The sequence below is a fragment of the Zalophus californianus genome, chromosome 1, assembly GCF_009762305.2.
Source record: "Zalophus californianus isolate mZalCal1 chromosome 1, mZalCal1.pri.v2, whole genome shotgun sequence".
Lineage (NCBI taxonomy): Eukaryota > Metazoa > Chordata > Mammalia > Carnivora > Otariidae > Zalophus > Zalophus californianus.
The window spans coordinates 189,256,611-189,271,146 of record NC_045595.1 but is presented as its reverse complement, the minus strand read 5'-3'; the positions used below and the strand labels follow the sequence as shown (position 1 = coordinate 189,271,146).

The 14,536-nt window shown below is 35.3% G+C and overlaps 1 long non-coding RNA gene across 2 annotated transcripts in view; it reads right to left on the bottom strand.

Annotated features, from left to right (window-relative positions):
• Positions 1-4,713, bottom strand: part of LOC113918693 — a 71,294-nt gene extending 66,581 nt beyond the window's left edge. The window contains exons 1-2 of one of the 2 annotated variants that reach the window (XR_003518655.1): positions 4,672-4,713; positions 3,691-4,076 (exon numbers count right to left, since the gene is read on the bottom strand). This is a non-coding gene — a long non-coding RNA (uncharacterized LOC113918693). Of the gene's footprint in view, positions 1-3,690; positions 4,077-4,546; positions 4,637-4,671 lie in introns of those variants that run through there. The other variant, XR_003518656.1, reaches the window with a different exon arrangement.
• Between the last annotated feature and the right edge of the window lie 9,823 nt (positions 4,714-14,536).

The window sequence follows — 14,536 nt, the reverse complement described above, 5'->3', positions numbered from 1 at the left end:
ATGCCTGCATTCGCTGCCTGCCGAAATGTAGGCTGCACTGCATGTGTAAATGGCAAGAAAATTTGGGCGTTAGCTAACCCTTTATGCACTGTTTTCTCAAAACTCATCCAAACAGGACAGCTTGTAAAACCATTTACATCTTTATCAGGTGAATTCCACCTAGCCTAGGCATGTTCATTTGAAGAGGAATGTAAGGTAGTATACACCTTTTCTAATTTTGTTAGTAATTAACTTGTACTATAATTCCCCTGCGATACTTATACCTCTTCTAGATATTATTAATGTAGCCTAATGCTTAAGAATATCTCTATATACCTCTTCTTTAGCTTCACTGGAACACTAAAGTGTTGCAGACTTTGATACTAAGAAAAATATTGATCCTGTGAACCCTGAAATGAAATATAATCATATTTAGATTTGGCAAAATTCCAGAAGTGGCTTCCTTGATGGGCCCTGGAAGAGTAAAAAAAAAAAAAAAAAAAAAAAAATGCCATTTTCGAAAATTGATGTTTTCCTTACAGAGATTAAAAGTTAAATGCATGAGTATCACGATATTCACAGAGCACTACAAAAGAGACAGAAAAAACTAATACTTCATTGTCTTTGATAGATTTTAGCTGATAAGCTTAAAGTGAGTGATGATTGTAAAAAAAAAAGGAACTGGAAGTTCATAGTAAATTAACAAGCAATGTGAAAAAGGAAAAAGAATCAAGCGGGGGTTAGTGTATTTATGTAAAACAGTGATTTGCTATTTCAAAATTAAAATGTGAAAATAAGCTGGTGTCAGAGAGGAGGTGATTCCTCATTTCCACCGCATTGAGCAAGCTCACATCGGCAGCAGACAGCTCTTAATATATGCGTCTGGCTCAGGCTGGTCTCCCAACCAGGAAGCCATCGAATTGTTAATATCACTGCTTTTTTTTGTATGCAACACACATCATTTTCTCGCTCTTTGTCATAGACCTCTCCTTTTATTTTAAGCTTAGTATGATCTGATTTTCCAAATCATATTTAAAGCCCCAAACAATATTATTCTGTGACAGCTTAGATAGAAATGCAGAAAAAGTGGCATCCATCTATCCACACACAGCATAAAGTAGTTTATATAAACAAAGTCATCCACTTAAACCTCTACTCACCTTTATGGAGTAAGAGAAAAGCTTTTATCAATGATATTCTCAGAAAAGATAGTTTATATGCAGGAAGGTTACATAGGGAAGGTTCAAAGAATGCACGATGATTAGTAAAAAATAAACATCACTGCATTCTAAATTCAGCTTTGGTACCTTTCTTCTACGAAAAATAAGTTAACATATAGTGTAATTCATAGATACAATAACATAAAATATTGCATTTGAAATAGCTTATATCTGATACTACTATAGCCAATAAACAACCATCCCTTACGTTATTTTAGAACTAAATTTATGAACCATCATTTACATAGTATTTATGATGGTGTTAAATCAGGTGTCTGTAGACATATACCTGTGTGTGATATTGTTTTAATAACGAGGTAGTTTCTGATCTGTTGTAGAAACATTGCTATTGAATATGATCAAGTTTCTGTGCACTTGTAGATATACACACATATAGAGTTGTTGGTATTGACAAACTTGTGCTTTTAAAAGTGTTCAAATATAATGAAAATGTGGTTCAAAGAAGTAAAAGATAAACACTATCAAAAATCTTTACTGTTTATAGTACCTCCTTTCAGTTGGAGTTTTAAGACATGTTTACACACGCAAATACACACACTTAAAATTTCAGAGACTCTAGATAAATAAAATAGGTGATATAAATAAAGAATCTGCGTAGGTACAATGTGGATACATGCTTAAACATATTTTACGTGGCTTGTATAGAGGAAGAGCATGTTTATGACATTGTAATATCAACTTTTTAAGAAATATAACTCATGGGTGATTTGTATCCTATGATATTTCAAACATGAGTAATTGTAACAAATCCAATGAAAAGGTGAACAAAGACTCCATACAGTGTTCTAAAGTACATTCATAAATTTATTTTAACAATGCAGAAGGTACATGTAATTTATAGCACTCATGTAAAGCATTAGAGTTAAAAGAATGAAAGCATTTTGGTTCTTCTATTATGGAAAGTCTCTCACCTCCATTGTGTATCTTAGTATCTGCAACACTACTGTAAAATTTGTGAATAGATTTAATATATTGATTCTACTTACAAGAAATAAATATTTGATGTGGCAATGTCTAACAATGTTCAAATATGACACATTACTTATAGTTGGAATAGTTTATAAAACGAAAATTCTTACAAAACTAAAACTATGCAGCTCAGATTCAGTTGACAGATGAACTAGAGCAGTCTGACTTCATAGGTGGTGTTTATTGATTTACCTCACTTAGGTCCACGATATATACGAAGTAAAATGTAAAGACTAAAAGGCACCATATTTTTGCTAATTACTGATAACTCTTACGACAAGGCAATGTCATATTGTAATAGGACATATAGAGTATTTTGTCTGGTTAAAAGACTAAGGAAAACTCTGGCAATAAATACCAAGTATAAAATAGCATTCTTCTTAAATCAGTAGTAAAATCTAATAGGGTCAGTAAAGAAGATTGTAAATGATTTATCTCTAGGCCTCGAGCATGATTATAGTTATACATCACATATTCTGAGCCACAGTTACATGGAGACATATAGGATTTATTTAAGAAGCTAATGTATGTATTTCTTTGCATATGAACAAAGTTATAAATATAAGCCACTCTCTTCATTATTATAAGGAGGTATATTCTCTTAGACTAGCCACCTTAAAATACATCAAAAGAAGCATTTTAAAAACACCTGTATTTTAACTTTGCTTCTTACATAGTTATCTTATACTGCTTTTATATGGTTGTTATAATATAATACAAATGCTATTCAGTGAAACTCTGTAATCACTTTTGAGTACAGTTTCTGAAAATAGTATTTTTGGGGGTGGGTCATGATGAAAACATTGCTGATTATAAAGAAGAGCATTGTTCTTTTCTCCTAGGCAGAATCTATGTATATTCTTTTGTTCTGGTGGTAACTGCAGACAATCAATAAGGTCCAAAGCTGCTGGTTCCCCTCCGCCTAGGTCCCAAGAGCCTGACTTGTGATGTTACTAAAATACCTCACAAGTTAGGGTCTCAGGGACTAGGAAAAGTCTGGTTTGATGCGGTAGAATTCTTCTTCCAGTAATAAGGCTAGCTTAGAAATTACAGTTGGGTTCAGTTAAACTTTTTCCTCTAAATACTAATTAAAATACATACGTAGAAATATATATGATCTATAAAAGTTAGGATTAGCTGAATATTCACGACGACCATTTATAGACTAATTCCAGACCTTAAAATAATGAAGAATATGAGAAACAAGGCAGACAATGAACAGTTAAGAGTCATTCCATCAGATCCAAAGAAAGAGACTAAAAATGGGTTAAAATCTGTTTCTAGCAGATTTGTACAGCAACACCATAGCCTCTATTACGTTAAAGAAGGATTATATGCTAGTTAATGGGACCCTAATTGAAATTTTGCTTCCCATTACACTTCTATACAGTACAACTGTTAAGGTGGGCCAAGGACATATAACACTTTAAATCTGATTTCAATATATACTGTTGCAGTTAAGAATAAAACAAAAACTTTTTTGCATGTCATAATTTAATACCTCCGAAGCTTGATTTTTCTCTTTGAATCTCCAAACTATTCAGACAGCAAATATTTCCATGCATACTCTGTAGCTATTTGAGCAATGCCACTTAATAAACATGTAACTTAAAATGCTGGCAACATGAGAAGAAACATAAAAGATTCTATTTCTCAAATAATTGCATTATAAAGCTCAATACTTTTGAAAATACACAATCCCAATCCTGTATATACACTGAATTTCCTCCGATCTTTTAGCCTTGTTTGTGGTTCAAGAACAGAATTGGTACTTTAGGAATGATCCACGGTTTAGTAGCATAGAACGCAGGGTATAACAATCGGACCAGCCATAACATAACAGTCCTGGCCACAGAAGTGGATTCTGGTTCTTCTGAAGTGGTTGATCTTAAAAGGGAAAAGAGGAGGAAAAAAAAAAATGGAAAGAATTAGAATGTTTTCCTGCAGAACAGGTGAATCATCCATTTCCAAGTAAGCTGCAAGGAAAGCTATGCTGAACAAAATATTTGCTAACTGGCCCCCCTCCTCCACCCTAGTACCACACCCCTTTCCAACCACCACCCCCCACCCCCTGTCCAGATCTTTACTTTGCCTTGCAAGACTTTAAATATTCTGCTCCATGATGTAATGCATCATTATATAAGATCTCTTTCTGTTTATCATTTGATTTTCCATACTGAATCCGTTATGGCTTAAAATAGTAAATAGTTAAAAAATAAAATAAAAAAGCAGCACTCACAAAAAGCAAAAAATAAAACAGTCCTTAGATATAAGTCCATGCTTTTCCTTAAAACTGAATATGGCTTTACAATTTTTGACCATAGCATTCAACCAATTATTAGAATGAAAAATCTCACCCCTCCATAAATATGACATTAACATAATTATACCACCCCCATCACGGAGACCCATCCTCCTTAGGGAATACATCTGATGCTCCAAAGATGGAAATCAGTCAGATTTTAGTTGCTCTCCAACGTACCTTTGCTTCTCACTGACTGACTGGCTTTTACCCTCCACGCACTCACACGCCACCCCCTCCCCTCGGCTAGACACGGATGCCCGAGCGAGCACGCGCGCGCACAGGCATACAGACACCCAGCGAGAGGCGAGGCAAAGCATCTGATGCTGACTCAGAGCGCTTCTGTGTGCAGGGGGTGGCCGCGGCTGGTATTTTCACTGCGCTCATCATTAACATTAACTCACAGTCTAGCATCCACCCTTTCCCAGACCTGCGGGACTGCAGCATTTGCATGACGCTGTCACTCTAGCCTTTGCAGGTCAGATGATGGGGGGGCGGGGGGGGGAGCAACGCAAAGAAAAGCAAAGCAAAGGACTGGAAAGAAAAAGCCCCAAGACTCTTGTAAGAAATGCCTTCGTTTCTTCCAGGGTCTCCTGATTTTTCTATCTTTCTACTTCCTCTGTGGCTAGGTCTCAGTTGTTTGACATCTTTCCGGAAGAAAATGTCTTGTGCTTCAATGAGCCAGTAGTCAGTTGGTCCTCCCCTCCCCTCACACTCTGATCCCCACCCCCTTCCACCCCCAATCAATAAGACAGATCTCCAAATGCAGTTGTGGAAACAGGCTCCGACACAGTCTCACTCTGGATCCACTACCTCAGAAAGCAGGCAGCCAGGCTCGAGAGACAGAGAGAGAGAGAGAGAGAGAGAGAGATAATGCCAGCAATTCTTTAACAGTCCCAGACTTCATTCCACGCCTTCTTTTTTTGCACCCCTGGCTGAAGAAAGAGCAAAAGGAGTGCTTCCACTTCTATATGGAGACCCAAACAGCCCAAGGGACACATGAGTGAGACCGATCTGTATAGATCAATCATTTCTATTTAATAGTGAGCAAAACTATAATTTTAATAAAAATAATTGCTTAATATTTTTATTAGCTGTGCTCTCAGTTCACAGGAATTATAAGATCTGCCAGGATCTGAATCATCAATATGATTTAAACTGTGTTGAAATCCTAATTTGCTGGAATGGAATCAACCAACAGGATATTACTATATTTTTTTTTTATTTTTTTGATTTAAGAACTTATAAAAATAATAACAAATAGCTGTGTGTTGGTGAATATGTAAAAGTTTTTGAGATTAAGACATGCTTGCAAGCGATAACTATTAAAGATTGAATATATGCTCACATAAAATATGGATTTGTGTACATATATGAAGACAATCTACTATATGCATTGTTACAAAAGGAACGAAAATATTTGGCTGAACACAGTCATATTTGTACTACCGTGTTTCACAACATAAAAGACAGTATATAGGTATTTATCCAGTTCCTTTGTTCTTCAGTTGTTCTTTTTAATGACAGAATGTGGTAAACTGCCTACCCTTCTTTTCTACATTAGCAATATTTCTGAATTACTTGCCAGCCAGAACTAGCCATCAGTGACTCTGCAGCATACAAGACATACATACAAAGGAGAGAAAAGTACGGCAATTCTCAAGCCAACTGTAATGCTGTCTGGTGCTTTAGAAATTTCAGTTTACTCACACAGACAGATCCCAGCATGCACTGCAGCACCGCAGGACCAGCTAAGGTAAAGTTTGGCAACAGATCTGTGGCAACAAATGTGAAGGACAACCATCTGCAGAGGTTCCAAAGAAAACATCACACAACCCATAAAGAGAAAGATGCATCTGCAGTAGATGTATCTCTAAAATCAGCTCCTACAGCCTCCTGGTTTGAAAGAAAAAAGCAAAGAAGAAAAGGAAAAACTTAAGCACGAAAGCAAAAAACACAAATAAAAGAAGTGGGCACCCAAAGAAAACACGGAATGAAGTACACACTCTCATGAGAGAGAGAAAGGCAGGAAAGAAAAGCATAAGAGAGGGAGAAAGAAAAGGAAATGGAGAAATAGTAAGAGGGAGGGGAGGGATGAAGGAGGGGGAAAAAAGGAACAGGAAGTAAAGCGCACAGATAGAATCCCCGGACACTGAAGCAACAAATAACACATGAAATTAGACTTCAGAAACTCAAGATTTGGGAATTGTGTTCAAGCTTAGAACTTAATGAAAAACTACAACAGAAATTAACACGTGTCCAGCATAGCTTAAGATACTTATTGTCGGTAACAGAGGTCCCTGCTGACGTCTTCCTTCCTGTTCTACTCGTATGAAACTGGTCATCTCTTAGTCTCTTTGCTCAAATCCATCTTTTTTTTTTTTTTTTTTTTTTTAGCTCTCTAGCATCTGTCTCCTTTATGCTATTTTTTTTCTAGACAGTGCCCACAATACTCTGGATAAATTAATGTCATGACCTCGCTATGGTTATCAGACATAAAATGTCGACTATTTTAATAATTGAACATGAGCTTACAGCAAACTGCCTATTGATATCTTAGCTCTGTGGACGATCTGCATGAGCACCTAACTCCTAGCTCTGCGAATCAGAAACAACAGATGCAAATACAACCTTCCCCCCGCCCCGAATCCACAACATCTCTTTTTCCTACATTCAGAGACAGACACACACATCACTCAACTTTACAGAACGCATAAAAATATTAACGAAGGAGGTTAAAAAAATCAAGAGGAATAAAGGTTTGAAGACAAATAACAATTATAACTGAATGGCTATGCATTTAAAATATTTATATCCAAACGGGAGTTAGCCAGTTTCAAATGTCTAGGCTTCTGTCAAGACCACCATTAGGGCCAATGGGAATGCAGACTTGATTAAATCAATATTTATTTGAAAGAAGATGTTGTAATCAATCAGTTCAGTTGCCGCTGTCATAGATATGCGTTTAAGGTCTCTTCTGATTCTAATATCTAATCATCAATACTAAGACATCCCTAAATGAGGCTTTGACTATGGTTAAAGTGTTTATAAAGTAAAAATTTCACCATGCTTTATATTTCATTTAAGCAATGTAATGCAAGTATGGTCTTGCTAGATCAATTATTTTTATATGTTTTTTTCTATGTTTTGTTTCTTTAAAAAATTACCAAGATAGATCTGAATGTATATCAAATGACATATTAAGTTAGAGGAAGCAATAACTACTCCGCAATACTTTAATACAACCTGTCCTCCACCTTACTGCTAAGGCAGGGAGGGATCTTTTATTTCTTATAAAGGTCATTTGAAATCAGTGTTATTATGGGGATCATTTTTAAAAACACTGGTGGGGTTTGGGGTAAGAGAGACAGAGGACAAGAAAAAGATCTACAGTTCAAATATCGATTCAAAATTCATGGCCAGGCAGAATATATTGTTTTTTTTTTACTAGTGCATAATATTTTCTTTGTTTTACTTAACCTACACTCTCTAAGAAGGTGCGACCAGCCACCTGTAGGTATTATAAGTAAGTAAAAGTAAAAATTGAGTTCCTCTGTTGCCTTAGCCATATTTCAATGTATAATAGCACAGATGGCTGGTGGTTACCATTTCGGACAATGCAGCAATAGAAGATTTCCACCCTTGCAGAAAGTTTTATTGGACAGTGCTGACTTAAACTGTCCTTGTGAAAAGTTTATAGCATAACTGATCATTGGGTCCTGATGCTTTCATTCCAGTCTATTTTGGGAGAATGAATCTATATTGATTTATTTGAACATCGGAAAGAAGAGAATTTCTTCTAACTGAAGAGCATCTAGTGCTTTGGTTTACTAATAGTTTTGACATATGCAAGATTATGTAAGGTGAGGGGGTATATAGAAAATAACTTTAAGGTAGTTGGTAACACAACCATCAGAAGACACACAAAAATACTCCAGCTAAAGTCTCTGAATAAATCTGACAGATGCTTATTTGTCTAACATTTCCAGAAATGAGAGCCATGCTCTTTTTTGTGTCAAACAGCATATATTACATCTTTCTGTTTTCAGTAAAGAAGGGATGTAATAGGGGTGCCTGGGTGGCTCAGTCAGTTAAGCATCTGACTTGGGCTTAGGTTATGATCTCAGGGTCCTGGGATCAAGCCCTGAGTTGGGCTCCCTGCTTTTCCTTTTCTTTCTCCCTTTGCCCTTCCCCCTGTTCATGCTCTCTCTGTCTTTCTTTCAAATAAATAAATATAATCTTAAAAAGAAAGAAGGAATGTAATAGTAGTGAGTAGCAAAAATCCAGGGAAAAAGCAATTTTTAAAAATCCTACTCAAAAAAAGGAAAGAGTAGCAGTTAAGAGCAGCAACAATTATGGTTAGACATTTTTTTAAAGAGAAAATAAATAGTAATATTAAAGGGTAAGGGAGACAAGAATCAGATGCCAATAAACACGGATGATCTGGTTGGGAATTTTCTATTGAATAAAACAATGGCAAAAAACCAAAACAGGTGTGTATGGGTGTGTATATACCTTATTAAGGTAATTTTGAGTTACCAATGAGATTCTGGAACAAATTATCTTAAGCAAAGTGAAAATAAAGTATAATATAGATGTATGTGAGTTATTACTCTAAAAATTTTATGGTGAAGGAGACAGCTAGTTGTTAACCAGGGAAAAAACCGACCTCCATTTTCCTTTCAAAGTTTAGTATTTGGAGCAGAGTATGATTCAGTTTTTAACTCAGTTTTTGACTGGATGCAAAAGATTTGTCAACCTGGAATTATTTTTTTTAATCTCTTTTGATAAATACAGAGCATCACAACTGACATGGAAAAATAATCACATAGATTTCTCTTCCTTTCTAAAGGGATGATCTTTAGACCCTGGTACCTGAAATCTAATGTTCATTCCTCTATCTAGGAAATGTATATGATAATAAATCTTGATGGGAATCTCTCACCCTCTCTTTTTCTTTCCCTCTTCTCCTCCCCACCTCTGCTTTTCCCAAGTGTGCAACCCCTTGACAATCCAGCCTGTCATCAATATCCACCAAGGGACCCCATTCAAAGCCACACCAGCGAGATGAGACATGAGGAGAGCTTGTCTGAGATGGGGTAATTATGGCAAGAACATGAACTTGAAGGAGGTCTTGAGGGAAAAGTGGCTCTAACAGCCACTGTGGTATAGCCACACACAGGAGCAGACAGGTCTGGAGGATGCTGGTGGAGTATTTCTCATTCAAGAAAAGAGGAAAAAAAAAAAAAAGAAGAAGGAAAAAGAAAAAGAAAAAGGCAGGGTATGATAATGGGGGCAATTTAGAGACCATGAGCAATTACGCCATATCAAATTATATGTAAATCTGAAAGAGTATTTTTTGATAGTTAGCAGGATTATACATACCAATAATAAAAGAACATTTCTGCTGTGTTGATATGCTTCCTAACAGGTGAAAGAGAAAAGAATTAATCTTGACTTTTTAAGATGGGACGTAAATAGAAAGGATTTAAGCATCAAGTGACTTCAGAATTATTGTCATATTTAGAGCTTGAATATTATGGCAAAGGAGCAATAATAATTTGTTTTAGCTAACATGACTCTAGAAAAATACCATTTTCCTTATGTTCTATATATGACACTTTTAAACAAAGTTGGGCAGTGGGACGGGAACTGATCTATGAGTCAGAAAACTGGGTCTAGTGTCAATTCAGTAAATAATAGTTTATGGTCTTGGATAAGTCACTTAACTCTCAGAACCTTGGTTCCTGTACCTTTAAAATTGGGAGGGATGACTAGGTTAATCATCAAGGCCTAATTCAGTTCTTAAATATTGTGCAACGGAAGGGGAGTAAAATTAGAAACACGTGTTGGTCATTACTACTTAGATATTTGTACACATGATTGTCTCATTGATCATCATAGTACTGTTAGTAGCATCTATCTCCGAAAAGATTAATGATAGATCTTCTTCCTATGTCCCAGTGATATCTCACGTAATAACTAAATCTCAAAAATGTATCATTTCATCTTATTTGCATAATATGCTAATATTAAAATTTTTATTAGATATTTTATGTGGTTTACCCTATTTACATTTAAATTTTCACTTATTTGAAATAATATATAAAATATTTTCATTTTAGAACTGGGGAGGTAGCAATTTTTTAAGATTTAGAAAAATGTGTATATACTGTTTTTTTTAGACCAGTTTTTTTAAAGATTTATTTATTTATTTATTTGAAAGAGAGAGAATGAGAGAGAGAAAGAGAAGGCGCATGAGAGGGGGGAGGGTCAGAGGGAGAAGCAGACTCTCTGCTGAGCAGGGAGTCCGATGCGGGACTCGATCCCGGGACTCCAGGATCATGACCTGAGCCGAAGGCAGTCGCTTAACCACCTGAGCCACCCGGGTGCCCCCCAAAATGTGTATATACTGTTATGGTACATGCACTAGGGGGAAGAAGTCATGGTTTCCTTGGATAACTCACTTGTAAAAATTAGCCAATATAGATAAAAAAACACTTTAGAATTAATTGATTGAATAGACCTATTTCTGCTTTAATAACACACTCAAAATATCAAGCTAAAATAAGTCAGGTTATAAAACCTCCTTAAGTAGATCTTTGAAATTTTAAAATAAAAAAAAATCAGAAAATCAGGTGAATCATAGGTTTAAAAATTTCTGTCAACTACCAAAAACTTTTAAAACATCTTTTATGCCTTTTAAAAATACTCATTTTGAATGCTGCTTAATTTGGGTGGAATAAAGTTATTAAAGGATAGTTATTATCCTGATTGCTCATAATCATTCTTATTCTAGATTTTTTAGAGTTTCCTTCAGTATGAAAAATAAGCTAATTTCATGGGGCTTTTTTCATCATAAAGAAAAAAAAATATTTTATCCATTGACCATGACAGGTAAGAATGGAGCACAAAAAATAGAGTAAGTTATCTTAAATAAAAAAGTATTCTCTCTATACTTATATTTCCTTTCTTGTTTTTTTTCCTATTCAAATAATGTTTATTTTTGAAACCTAATATCATTCAATCATATATGTTCCAGACTGAATTTTCACTTTGTTATCTTTATGCTCAGTGATAGAAATTGTTTCCTGATTAATACATTTTTAGAAGTATAAACACTGTGAGACAAATTTAACTTTTCAAAACATCTTCTTTCATGAAGAATGCCACTACCTATACTCTCAAATATTATTACATAGGTTTTCCATCCAATTTCATAGGATGAAGAAGTTTCCATTACATGGGAGTAGACGAAAATGCTTCTAAGCATTATAAATCTCATTTAAATATATCTGAACAGTAAAGGTTCAAGTGTATCCTGCATTCTCATGCTTTGTTCCCATCCTTTCCAATCAATTGTATTGATTTGTTAAGGGTTAGAGGGTATACTTTCACCGATCAAGGAAAGCCTGACACAGCAAAACCTTCTGACAAGTCAAGGCAGATCAATCCCACCTTTGCTTCCTTTTGGATACATTACGGTTATTCATTCTGCAACACCTAAATTCCATAATACATATCTTAGTTTAAGAAAGGAAATAGATAAAGAATCACCTATTTTCTTGGAAAAAAAAATACATTTCTGGATCTTCCCCACCCTGAATTGCTTTTGAACTTGATGGACATTATATCATCTGATCAAGTGGTTGGCCTCCTTTTCTAGTTCATTTGAGAATTCTGTCCTTTTTCAGGATTTTACAAAGCATTGTGGGAAAAAAACTTTAAAAAATGTTGAATCCATTTAGAAAATGAGTGTCTGTTTGACAAAATAAAAATGAAAACACATCATTGTAACCTTCTTTTCCAGGGCCACCTACCCATTCATTTTTTTAATGCCTTGGTGGAACTGGCCGAGTTGCTCACTGTCCGCAGGTCCTGACTTCAAGAAACTCAAGGACCCAAATTACCTTGGAAAATAATTCTTTAAAAACCTTCATACAGTGTTATATTGGTATATTAATTCTCTTATGAGGGTATTTTGTAAGGCCCTATACTCGAAACCTCCAGGAGTTACTAGTATTTTGTTTTTCACTGTCCTGAAAAGTTACATGCTGTTTAATACCCTTCCTACCCTATAAAATTTACTTTGGTAACAAAGTAAATATTCACAAAAATTCAAAACCCTTATAATCCAAATGGCCCAGGGGCCTGCCTGTTTTGTTTGTTTGTTTGTTTGTTTGTTTTTGTTTTTTTGCAGTCACACTTGATTATATTTCTTTATTTAGCAATTTCATTAATTTATTTTCTCTTATGTGCCACAAGCCATAACTCATTAAGGAAAAGGTTTAGAGTTTATGTTCGGACACTCTGCCATTATAAAGCTTTGAATTTATGAGAAACTTATTTCCATTCCTGTGCCTGACAAAGACATGTTTTAAAGTACACATTGAACAAAAGAGAATAGCTTTTCCATTCCTAAATGCGGTGCTCAGTAGGACAGAAAACTTACTGGTTCTCTTAAATGCTAAACCTTTAAAACATTTGCTGGATGACAGCATTATAGAAAAAAAATAGTTTCTTTAGCAAAGAATTAAAGCTGAATATGCAACATTTCTTAGGAGCATTGAATAAGTCTATTTGTCCAGCTTACTTTGCAAAGACTGCGTAGAAAACAGCACCATAAACACTTTCAGTCCCCACACAAGGGCTAAACAAAGAGTCCTCTTTCCAGCCATCTAATCGGGTAATTTATTTTTTCAACCATCACATAAATCGAAACACAGCTGTAACCAATGACTTGCAGATCCAGTTCCCAGCCAGCTGGAATCAGTTCTGCTGAAACAGCAAGATTTTTACATTGTTCACTTCTGTACATCTGGAGAAATCATTGAGGTTCAAAGGTGACCAGAAAAGCTCTTTAAATAAATTCAACCGACAGTGAAGATTTGCCTAAGGATCTATAAACTCCACATTCACTTCTACAAAATGTTCATTTCATGAAATTAATTCTTATAAAGGCTATTTACATCCTCATCTGTATAGACTTTATGAGTTGCTAATTGAATTAAGCACCTAAATGCCTGTTTCTTTCAAACAACTTGCTTAGGGTTCTTCCAAAGTTTTCATAGGAGGTGTAGCTATTTAAAGACGGTTACATTAAAACATTATGTTACAAGCAGAAACAGGGACTATAAGGACCTGTAACAAAAGCAGAGACGAGATATGTACCTACTCATATCTCAAGTTTAATCTTGTTTAGCTAATATAATCCTCTAGATAAAATAAAGGAGAAACATTATCCGAAAGAAAACAGAGCTGGAACACCTCCATCAAACCAGGCAGGCAAATCCCTAAGGAGCCAGAGTCCTGGGAGAAACAAACTCCGATTAGGAATGTTCCACATGCAGTATTACAGGGAGATGATTCCGGCACTAGAAAAAAACCACCCCCCGCCCCCAAAAAGAAAAGTAACGAAATCTAAGAGCAGCAACCCCTTTTGCTCTACCCTAGCAGCAGATACGTGCACACAGAGCAGAAGTTAAGCCTCCCCAACACAAAAACGGACACAGCCAATCCTTGATCTAAAGAGCTTTCCTCAAAAGTTGGATCAACTTAGAGGCAACAAAAACCCAGAAGAATCAATGTGGCTTGGCATTTAAATTACACACCATATATCAATTCAAATGCATCATTTTCTTCACTAAAGCCATCACAAAGATATTCATCTTGGGGAAAATGAACATATATGTCTGGGAGACTTCTCAATAAAGTTTTTATCGTGTCAAAAAACCATACACAAACTAATCACATATACGTCTTATTTTTCCCTGCTTTGGTTAAGTCAATATACAAGTAAACAAATTATTTTCAATAGTCAGCCATCTTATTCAAACGTGTGGCTATTTCAATCAGTAACCTCCTTATGAATTATACCTCTCATTAAAAAAATAAGTGAAAAAACAAATGGTAATAAAGTATACTTTTAGTGTTTACTGAATGACAGATGGTGATCACAGAGTAAAGAGTGATTCCCCATTAGATATTAAATTCACATAAAAGTGTATTTCACTCGGTAAACATGTGTCCGATTTTTATGTCAGTC